The sequence below is a fragment of the Melanerpes formicivorus genome, unplaced genomic scaffold, assembly GCF_026170545.1.
Source record: "Melanerpes formicivorus ecotype bairdi unplaced genomic scaffold, bMelFor1.0.p_v2 SCAF_11, whole genome shotgun sequence".
Taxonomy (NCBI): Eukaryota; Metazoa; Chordata; class Aves; order Piciformes; family Picidae; genus Melanerpes; species Melanerpes formicivorus.
In genome coordinates, this window is record NW_027142363.1 from 4875973 (window position 1) to 4888208 (window position 12236).

Genomic DNA, 12236 nt, shown 5'->3' on the forward strand with positions numbered 1-12236 from the left:
GAATTAGTATATTAAGTATATTAATTCATTTTCATGTACTAAGCCAAAGTGATTTAGGACACAACCTGAGCTAACAAATGGTTTAATTTTTGGGGGGGGGGGAGAAAAAAAGGGAGACATGATGCTATTATTTCATATTCAAACTCGTATTGTATAATTGCCTTTCCTCTTTTCATCACTGTGTTGCTTTTTTTTTCCTGTACAGATGAAAACAGACTACCTCTATTAGCTTATAACACAATAGGAGTGTGATGCAGGTATCTCTGAAATGGAGAATAGGGAAAAGGGAGTACCTCCTGTGCAGTTGTCCCTTGATAGTCTGTGACCTGTTAAGATGATTGTCAGGATGCCTGAATATTTTTCACATCAGACTAAATGCCTTTCTCAAGCATACAAAAGCATTTGCATAAAGGATTTAAGGAGAGAATGATCTCCTCTGCACTGAAACCAGCTTAAAAATATCTGCAGCACAGGAGAAGAAAAAAAACATCCTTGTGCTTTTGGGAAAACAAACACTGGGGATAAAATAGAGGATTCCTTCAAGTGTCTCTCGTTATAAGACTCTGTAGTTGAATGCAGAGCACAATGTTCACACTGGGCATACTTGGCAGCACCCTGTCAAACACACACAGCATTGATGAGTGACTTGGCTGCTTAAGACAATCACTTGAGATGCACGAAGCCATGTAAGAGAGGGGTTTGGGTTGTTTTTCTCCAAGTCACTGCATGACTTGATTCCAGGTCTTCCCTACTGCACCGTGTTCAGAGCAGAGTCCACAAATCTTGAAGCTGGAAGCCCTCTATCACAACAGATCTACAATCTCTGTCAACTTCCTTACTCCATCCCTATAGCAAAGACAAGTCTTTGAGTATTGTTGTTTACTGTAAATCGAAAGACAGACTCTGGTCAAGCTTAGCTTTTCACGAGTCAGGCACAAACCTAACTGAAATCACTGGGATATCCATACTTGAAATTCATGGAGGAATAGAAAAGGGGGGATAAAAAAGGGGTACATTAACCACAGGATTCATAATTTACTAGAGCACACCACTTCCAGGTAAGGGATATATATCTATATCTATATCTATATCTATATCTATATCTATATCTATATCTATATCTATATCTATATCTATATCTATATCTATATCTATATCTATATCTATATCTATATCTGTATATATATATGCCACAGTCCATTTTACTTGTAGATAACATTTTAATTGTTTTGCTGTTTAAGGTTTAGCCTGGTGCAATAAATTCAGTTTAAGCCATTTTTTTGGAAAGAGTTTTGACAGTTTTTGGTTGGAAAACACATTATGGATGTTGCTGTGAAGGAAAGACTGTAATGCTTTTTGAAGTGAGTCCGTTTTTAATGCATTTCTAGCCACCAGCTTGCACACACATTGACAAAGCTTTATGTATAAATGATGAGATCCTCCAACACTACTGGTGGAGTGCAACAGACTGACACAGTTTTAGCTGGGCACAGACTGGGGAAGATTTGACGTACAGGTATTGTTTCATATGTCTTCTGTCTCTAACTCCCACTGGCCAAGCTATTCTGGTTTAGCCAAGATCTCTCTACAAAGGAGAAGTAGCTCTAGAGGGACTCTCACATACTATTTCTCTTACCTACCCCTGAGTAATAGAACAAGACCTGAAGCAGAGCTATGCTGTGAGAGTGGCTATTGAGGTAGGCAGCCACTGGTCTATGTAACAAGAAAAAGCCATCACTAGCATTGCCAGCTGGCAGGCATGAAAGAAAATCAAACTCTAGCTCTTCCCAGTTCTCTCAAATTGCAAATGTAAGTGCATACAACTGCCCGAGACATAATGCAAGGAGAAAACCTCTGTGCATATCATTATTGAGCAATTAATTTATCTCTACATCTTCAGGCTATCAGGATACCCAGTGGGACATTATATATTTTCACTTATTATGGAAAAGGTAACCATAGTTCCAGGACTTTGACCTGAAAGTGATTTCTGTAGGTAACTCTCTGCCTTCAGGTCATCTCCAGAGAGGGAGATTCATCTATGTTAAAGTTGAATTATGGTGCTTGGATGGAATCTATTTTCCTAGAAGGAAAAAAAAAAAAAAGAGAGAGAGAGAGAGAGAGTAGAAAATTGCTATTTTCTTCTGGATGATCTAAAGACACTGATATAAAACCAAAGTCTTCCCTCGAGAGAATCTCAGCTGAAAATGTACTGTGTCAAACTGCAAATGGCAGTTCTGAGCTGCTGAGGCCCTGACATCTGTTACAGAGATCTCTCCACAAAGCCAAAAATCTCCATAGAATTTGCTTAAGCACATTTTTGAATCTAGCTCAGTACTGCAGGTTGCTGAGCATATTTGGGCACCATGTTTGGGAGAGGCTGGCTGTTTATTCTGCAGTTCCTGCAGGGAATGGAAAGAAGAGTCCACTCATTTGCATAGAAGAACCAGAGCAAGGGGCTGAGATAAACAGATTTGTTATGCAGCTGGCATCCTGGGCAGCACCAGCTTTGGGGTTCTGCTTAAACAGAAGTGGAAGCAATTCTACCAAAGTACTTAACATTTCCATAAACCCACATTTCATGTCATACTTTCTCATTTAATTCTCAACATATTCCAAAGCCATCTAAAAGAGCTGGATGAAAAGTTCCCTAACTGGAAAATGAAAGACAAAACCTCGTCTATCTCTGCACAATATACCAAATCTGATATACAAAACCCTGAAAGTTTAGCTTTATTTGCAAGTTCTAAAACTGCTTCATCTCCTCAGTCGTGTATTGATCTCTAGTTTACCATCAAGTCCTCTAAATTAAGCCAATCATCTAAAGTAGCAAATTAAAAAATGTATAGATCCTTAAATCTGAATAATACACATCTGATCATAGTACAGTACAGAATTAAGCAGGTTGGAAAAGACCTTTGAGATCATCAAGTCCAATCTATCACCCAACACTATTTTATCTATTAAACCATGGCACTAAAAGCCTCATCCAGTCTCTTTTTAAACACTTCCAGCGATGGTGACTCCACCACCTTCCTGGGCAGCACATTCCATTGGCAAATTACTCCTTCTGTGAAGAATTTCTTCCTAACATCCAGCCTAAACCTCCCCTGGTGCTGCTTGAGACTGTGTCCTCTTGTTCAGTAAACAGGAAGGATACTCCAAGAAATAGAGTTTCCATTGCCTCCTGAATATATTTTTGCTTACGCCATCTGCTCATCGCAATGTGCATTTCCATGATTAATAAAAGAAACATAACAAGATGTCCAACCAAAACATACATCTGACTTTTCCCCCTCATAATTTCTAATCAGCTATTGAAGGAATCACACACATTTGTCAGCATGTATTTATTAATGTATTAACTGCAGGCCTTTGTGTGTTAACACCCTTCTTACATGTAACCCAAAGGAATATTCTGAGGTCTGATTGTGATCGCACTAAAACTCAGAAAAACTCAGGCTAGGACACTGAAACAGACTATGGGCTGCCCAGGGAGGTGGTGGAATCACCATCATTGGTGGTGTTTAGGAAGAGACTGGATGGGGTGCTTGGTGCTGTGGTTTAGTTGGTTAGATAGCATTGGATGATAGGTTGGACTTGAGGATCTCAAAGGTCTTTTCCAACCTCGTAAATTCTATTCTATTCTATTCTAGTCTAGTCTAGTCTAGTCTATTGTATTCTTATATAAGCTCAAACACAAGCCTTCAAAAACTCTGTCTTTCCACATTGTCTCCAGAGAATTTGAGGCATAATTTTATTTAGAACAGTTTAGTCATCCAGTCACATCATTTCTCTTGCTACTACTTCCCTGACTATAACAGCATTAAACAGCTTTTTACCACAAAATTTTCTTTCATTGCCTTGATAAAAATAAAGTCTGTCATAATACACTCTTGCACTCTGGAAATCTGTAGCATTAAAAGAAAACAATAAAAGCCCTATAAACACAGCACAGTGAAGCAGAAGCTTAGCACCATGAATAGTGAATGACATTAGTAGGTCTACCTTGAAAAGACTTGCTGTTTTTACTGCTGAGCAATACTTTGCACTCTTCTACACTCAACACTTTGAAGTTTTAAAATATTACAAAGGAATTAAAGTGAGTTAGGTTAAATCAATATTCCCCTAATAAGAATTCTTTGTAGTTTTAAATTTCTAAGCTTTACATATTTCAGTAGCTCATGTTAAATGGAAATTTGACATTTTGCCAGCAAAACTTTCATTATATCACTGGTAGGAAAATCATGATTACCTCAGTGCAATGATATAATGTGTCTGGTGCTTCTTGAAGATGAGACAGGCAAATGGGAAAAAAGGTTCCACCACATCAAAAATAACATAAAGATACTTATGGTTTCTCTGAAATTGAATTTCTCAAGCAAATATTATTTGTTTCTACTTTCTTCCTCTTTGTTATTATATTATTGGAATAGGATTGGCATTTGCACTGAACTTTTGACCCAAGCATTGTGCTAATTTTGTTGCCAGTGAAATTAATTTGAAGGTCAATACAAAGACCTTATTGTCAAAAACCTGATTTGAATTATTAGCCACATCTCATTCTGTCACCTCAAACTCATCACCTATCCCTCAGTTCTGCTATTAGAAATACAGAGCAGTGTATAGGAAGTCATCTTCTCTTAGAGCTCCAGCATTTCCATGTAAAGGGAAGTGTTGGTATCAAGACTCCTGCTTTACTCTGAGTAAATTGCTGTTGTGTGAATCCCAAAAGCATCTGCAGTGGTGGGGATGGCAGCCGAGGTGAAAGACTAAAGTGAATATCCTTCCAGTATGACCCCAGGCCAATCATTCTGCCTCTCTGTCCCAGCACATTAAAACATTACAATGACTGACAACTTGGAAGAGACGTTGTGAGGACAAATACTGACTTGATGGAATGTGTCCAGAGAAGGGCAACAAAGCTGGTCTGGGGTTTGGAGCACAAGCCCTATGAGGAGAGGCTGAGGAAGAAGAAAAGGCTCAGGGGAGACCTTATTGCACTCTACAACTACCTGAAGGGAGGTTGTAGACAGGTGGGAGCTGGTCTCTTCTCCCAGGCAACCAAAACCAGAACAAGAGGACACATTCTCAAGCTGCACCAGGGGAAGTTTAGACTAGATGTTAGGAAGACATTGTTCATAGAGAGAGTGATTGGCCATTGGAATGTGCTGCCCAGGGAGGTGGTGGAGTCACCATCACTGGAGGTGTTTTGGAAGAGACTGGATGGGGTGCTTGGTGCCATGGTTTAGTTGATTAGACAGTGTTGGATGATGGGTTGGATGCGATGATCTCGAAGGTCTCTTCCAACCTGGTTTATTCTATTGAATTCCATTCCATTCCATTCCATTCCATTCTATAGTGATAATGTAGAAGTCATAGTAAATTTACGTAAAGTTAACTCCAGTTCCTCTGCACATATATAAAGAAATCAATTAAGACAAATAGACACCACACACCCCTCTAAAGTATAGCAAGTTACTGTATTCTTTTGGATTCTTGTAATGAATTGGTAGCATCTGTGTATTTCTTTAGAGGTAGCTCCAAAACAAAGGCTGCATAATGATTATCAGGTAATGTTTGGGGATTTTTTTTGTGAGAGTGTTCACATTATTATTAACAGCACACTAATTTGTATATACTGAAAGAAAATTAACAGTAAACTACAAAAATCTGTTTCTATGGAAAACCCAACATCCTTACAATTGTTTACATATAATCAGGACATAATGAATAACCTACATTCCATTAGGAATTAATGATATTTTAGAATAGAATAGAATAGAATAGAATAGGAATAGACCAAATTGGAAGAGACCTTCAAGATCATCGTGTCCAAACCATCAACCAATCCAACCCACCTAAACAACTAAACCATATCACCAAGCATCCCATCAAGTCTCCTCCTGAACATCTCCAATGATGGTGACTCCACCACCTCCCCAGGCAGCCCATTCCAATGAGCAATCACTCTCTCTGTATAGAACTTCTTCCTGACATCCAGCTTAAACTTCCCCTGACACAGCCTGAGACTGTGTCCTCTTGTTCTGGTACTGGGTTCCTGGGAGAAGAGCCCATCATCCACCTGTCTACAACCACCCTTCAGGTAGTTATAGAGAAAGAATCATGAATAATTGGGCTGCAGAAATATACTACAATGGGTTTTATTTACAATTATTTTTGACATGACACTGTGAGTCACAAATGAGATAAATGGCAAGCTGGGTTTGTAAACATTAAAACTTGAGTGGACACAAAGTAAATTATGTCATTAACTGCTTGAAAGTAAGTCAGGGGAGGTGATAGAAATGTGCTCTATGTGTTCTGCAGGAAACTCAACCAACCCAGGTTTGCCTTCATTCCAGTCTTTGGGGATACTATAGGACATTTTCTGGCAGAAATCATTTTTCATATTTCATCAGAAATTCTTCAACAAGCTGACATATATTCACAACCCAAGGAGGTCCATTTCCAGTCTGCAGTATAATATTCCCAATTGTATACTCAAGTCATCACTAAATGCCACTTTACCTATCAAGAACTGGGAAAATTTTTGCTAATGGGCATCCACTGTAATGATATTCCAAACAGAAATAGTATTGGGTTTGGTTTCAAACGTCTGATATCACTTTATAGTGTCATATTCCCTTAGGAATCATAGAAATTGGAGAATAAATCAGGTTTTTAAAACAAAAAAGACTGAAAGTTGGCAGGTAGGCTCAGTGACTGAAAACATGTATAAGCATTATTTTTACTATGAAGCATGTTTAGATTCATGCCAGAACCTCCAAGTTACTGCTGTGATAGACACCTTACAACTAGCCATTAATAATGTCAGAATATAGCTGGTTTCTAATATATTTTCTAATATATTTTTATACTTTTGAGTTGAGAATGACATAAGAAAATTCAGAGAAAAAAAAAAAATAGAGTCTAAAAATACCAGCAAGATTTTCATGGTTCTTATGCTCACTTAATTTATAAATAGACATGTTTCTCATACTCTTAATGAGAAAAGGAGACAGAGAATGAGAGACTGAAATGCTCATCAATTAAGAAATGTACATCCAGGCTTATTAATACACATAATCCAAACCACTGTTTCAATCAATAAGATTTGTACAGGTGTCTAAACAGGATTACTAATAAAACAATATAGATTATTCTTCACTTTCACTGTGCAAAACAGCAGCAAAATACCCCACCAAAACAAGACAAAAAAAAGCTAACAAGTAAGAGTTTTAAAGCCACACAGCTGAAAAGAAATTGACACAACACAAAACCTGAGATCCTCAGGAGACTGATATCCAAATAATCTCACTCTGGAGAAAGCCTGTGCAATAATGTAGCTTGGAGGGGTAACATCAATTTTCTAACAAGTAATTAAGATTTGCATTATTAATGCAATGGATATTCTTGCAAATTATGTTTAAACATATGCAGGGGGTTTTTTTTATGAAAACCCAACAATTTTTAATGACAATGCTGTCATTCTTAAGTCTTTCCAATAAAACCATAGATAGGAGCAATGCTGAGCTGACTGCTTCTGTAAATTTTAATCATTATTACTTACAAACTGGCCAGCTTTCTGAGTGCAGCTGCACACTGTTGTGTGGAACTGGGGAGCTTAATTTCCCACCCTACGTTCAACACAATGTATGTTTCAAATGAAGTAAAATCTACTTCATTAAAAAGCAGAATGTGATTAAAACTACTCTGGAACATAATCTGATTCGCAATGTTATTGCTCTAAGTAAATTAGGAATGGTTCATGTCATTCTCAGTCAACACTGAATGCAAACAAATAGTTTACCCACCTCTGACTCAGACAGTCTAGCATTTATCCATTTTGACCTACTTAAGCTAAATACCAAGTTGCTGAGTTAAAGCCCAAGCTTTTAAGTCTTTCAGTGCAATACAGTTTCAGTGGTACTGAGAAAGGCTGAACCTTAGCCTGGAGAAGAGGAGGCTGAGGGGAGACCTTATTGCCCACTACAACTACCTGAAGGGTGGTTGTAGCCAGGAGGGAATTGGTCTCTTCTCTCAGGCAACCAGCACCAGAACAAGAGGACACAGTCTCAAGATGTGCCAGGGGAAGTTTAGGCTGGAGGTGAGGAGAAAGTTCTTCACTGAGAGAGTCTTTTGCCATTGGAATGTGCTGCCCAGGGAGGTGTTGGAGTCACCATCCCTGGAAGGGTTGAAGAGGGGATTGGACGTGGCACTTGGTGCCATGGTTTAGTCATGAGGTCTGTGGTGACAGGTTGGACTTGATGATCTTTGAGGTCTGTTCCAACCTTGGTGATACTGTGATAAGAAATTTTAATCTTGTTCTTGGTGAAATGAAATCTTTTGCATCTTTGGAAGATTCCTCCTTCACAAAAGGATATGCAAGGGCATACACACAGGAAGCCATCAGGTTGCTGTCCACTGGAAGCTTAAATGAAAGCAGTCTAAATGAGTTTAACAAAGCATTCATGTGCTCCATCTCTCAGGCAACCTGTGACAGAAGAAGAGGACACAAGAGTCTCAACCTACACCAGGGGATGTTTAGGCTGGTTGTTAGGAAGAAATTCTTTGCAGAAGGAGTGATTGGCCATTGGAATGGGCTGCCCAGGGAGGTGGTGGAGTCACCATCACTGAAAGTGTTTAAAAAGAGACTAGATGAGGCACTTAGTGCATTGGTTTAGTTGATGAGGTGGTGTTGGGTTTGACTTGATGATCTCAAAGGTTTTCTCCAAACTGGTTAATTTTGTATGATGCAGAGGAATGCAACCAAAGCAGGAGAAGGTCTCACCATCCCAGGAACTGAACAAAACTGAGTAAGAAAAAAAGTGAGCAAAGAAGGGCAAGTTTGTGAGTAATTATTTAAGCTATCACGTGAAATTGATAAAATAACCCCTCCTATTTAAAGAACAGAGAGAGAAATCTTCATAGTTGAGTTTTTTTGCCTACATACTGAGCTTGAGAGAAGAATCACTAGGCAAGTTACAAGGCCATGTATATATAGAATAGAATAGAATAGAATAGAATAGAATAGAATAGAATTAATCAGGTTGGAAAAGACCTTTGAGATCATCAAGTCCAACCTATCACCCAACACTGTCTAATCAACTAAACCATGGCACCAAGCACCCCATCCAGTCTCTTCGTAAACGCCTCCAGTGATGGTGACTCCACTACACACACAATGTCAATGTGCGCACAGAAGCATGTGAGTAATTAGGTTGTTTCTTTGGTAATCAGAATATGCTAGCCACTTTCTAGACTGAAGCACAAAATGATTGCAGCAGGTATCCGGAAAGTCACAACACTTTGCCCATCGTTACCTCCACGTTCCTCATTAGATGCTAAAGCAGCAAATGAGAGAGATGGTTCATATTCTCCCTACTCAGCATGTTCAAAACCACGTCTGAAACCCGGTAAGAACTCCCAGACTTTGGGCAGCACAGAAAAGGCACCACCCACCCTTCCTAACATTGTGTCACAATACAGAATAATATCCAAGATCACATGGGCCACAAGAAGGGACAGAGCCTGATTTTTTTACAGAACAGGCATGCATAGTATGGCCAGGGCTACTGAGCAGTCCTTCCTCCAAAGAAAAGAGTTCTCCCCTGCAGTGGATGGACCCAAAGTAAGCAGGTAGCTTTTCCAGGCATTTGTACAATGAAATATGGTCTATAAATTAAGAGAATATCATGGGAACTAGAGCCTCACTAGGCATTCTTTAGACAAAGACCATTTTGAAGCTTAAGGGCCATTTTCCTTTAACCTTTAAAACCTAGCAGAGTGAAAGCAGATCTTGCATGTAGTTTCTCAGTGTCCTGATACAGTCTAAGTACATCTATTTTAATAGAAATACATAGTGACAGAGATTAAAGGAAGGAGATTAATTACCAGGCTTCTCTCTGAAAGAATGCTTTAACATTTCTATTTATACATGTCTTCAGTCTTCAAAACAAGAAAAATACCCTGACATAGAAAAATAATTTATTACTTTGGTAAATAAGATGAATACAAAGCAAAGCAAAGTGATATGGGCTTATGTATTATCTACAGTAACATAAAATGAAGAAGCAAAACCAACTCCATTGGATCTATGGCACAGATAGCAAGAACCATCACAGTAAAAAAAAATAAATCTTAGTAGATGAGTAAGTATTGCCTGTGATACAATCTTTCTGCAGTTATATTAATATCCACTTCTAAGCAGGAAAAAATATCCAATGTTATCACTGTTGGAAGAAAATGTCATTGGAAAGCTACACAATTTGATACGTGCCCAGTTAATCATATTGTGCTTGCCAGCTGAATGAAACTTTGAACAAGATGCTGGAAATACTGTGCTTGGAAAAACAAACTTTTGCTCCCCACCAGAACAAACATCTTTATCTCACATCTAGCAAGCATTTGCATTCTGTATTATAGAGCCTAAAGCATCACCCTTCGCTGCTTCTTTCTGCAGAAGACAGCAAAGCTTCCTTCTCACCAGCATGACTAACTAAAGTCCCAAAGGATCATGATCTCTCATTTGGAAATCTCAGCCTCTGCTACTGCCCACTCTATTGTTCTGCAACAGTCATGAACAAAGTATTATAGTATCAGTCAGGGTTGGAAGGGACCACAAGGATCATCTACTTCCAACCCCCCTGCTGTGGGCAGGGACACCTCACACTAGATCAGGCTGGACAGAGCCTCATCCAGCCTGCTCTTAAACACCTCCAGGGATGGGGCCTCAACCACCTCCCTGGACAACCCATTCCAGGGCTTCACCACTCTCACAGTGAAGAACTTCCTCCTCACATCCAGCCTGAATCTCCCCACCTCCAGCTTCATTCCATTCCCCCTAGTCCTACCACTACCTGAGATCCTGAGAAGTCCCTCCCCAGCCTTCTTGTAGGCTCCCTTCAAATACTGGAAGGCCACAATTAGGTCATCTCTGAGCCTTCTCTTCTCCAGACTGAACAGCCCCAACTCTTTCAGTCTGTCCTCATAGGAGAGGTGCTCCAGCCCTCTGATCATCCTCATGGCCCTTCTCTGGACAAACTCTGAAGTAATTCCAACCACATGTATACTTACTACAAATAGTGATAGTCAAGCTGCATTGACTGACTTCACCCTGCCCACTTTGATGTCTTTGCAAAAACAAAGGCTTTTTGGCTAGATGAGTAAAAATAAAAGAAGTTTATAGAAATAAATATTACTCTGTAATATATAAAATTCCATATTACATGTGATGGGATCACACATTTCATATCGCAGTAGGAAAGGCAGAGAAGCATTTCTGTTTAAATGAACCTTCCTTCCACAAGGGAAACAAATGTAGTAAGCTTGAAGCTAAATGTTCATTGGGAATAATTGTTTTGATAATCACTTTGATGGAGAAGCATGTTTAGCACTTCAGTTAACCACTACTTTTACTCTATCATGGACACAGGTATAGGTACTAAGTTAGATCTGCAATATGCCAGCAACCTCATGAGGTAAAATAAAGAAGTAGTAAGAAACTCCATCCTATGTCCACACATTGCTGTGACACACAGACATCACACATTCCCTTTTCCAGACTCAAAAGCTGAATTGCTCACTTTTTCCCCCCAAGAGTTAGTAATAAACATCCTTCACTACATTGGCTGAAGAAATAGTTTCATCCTAGGTTAAATGACCTCAATGTCATGAACAAACACAGTACACTAGAAAAGGGAGGCTTTTGCTGGACATATGCTACTGATGGTCACATCACACACCTAATGAAACACACAGAAAGCCACCAAATAAATTCTGTTTCTCTGGAAAGATCACACTTTACAAGAAACATTCTAGCCCTCCAACAGCCTCCCAGATTGCAGCAGAAGGTAGCAGAATAAGACACATAAAACATGGCTGTTCTCTTTTCCATCTGTCATGGTGACTCCTTCCTCCTCTCCTCCCCACCCAGTAAAGTCACATTAACCCAGGGATCCTGCAGAGGTGCACTGTCAGGCTGTAAGAGCGCCTTTGAGCCCTTCAAAGACTGTTATGCACAGGCAAAATGAAAAAACAAAACCCCATCATCACAACCTCTATACCAGAATGAGCTAAAAATTCAGGGTGAAATTTTGTTGCATAAACAGAGGTGTCCAGAGCCATTTGATCATCTTGCGTGTTGTAGGCTTGGCTCAATCCCACACCTATTTACACCAGCACATTCTCCACAAAACCACTGACCTTTCATCTCTGGTCTCACAAGAAAGTTT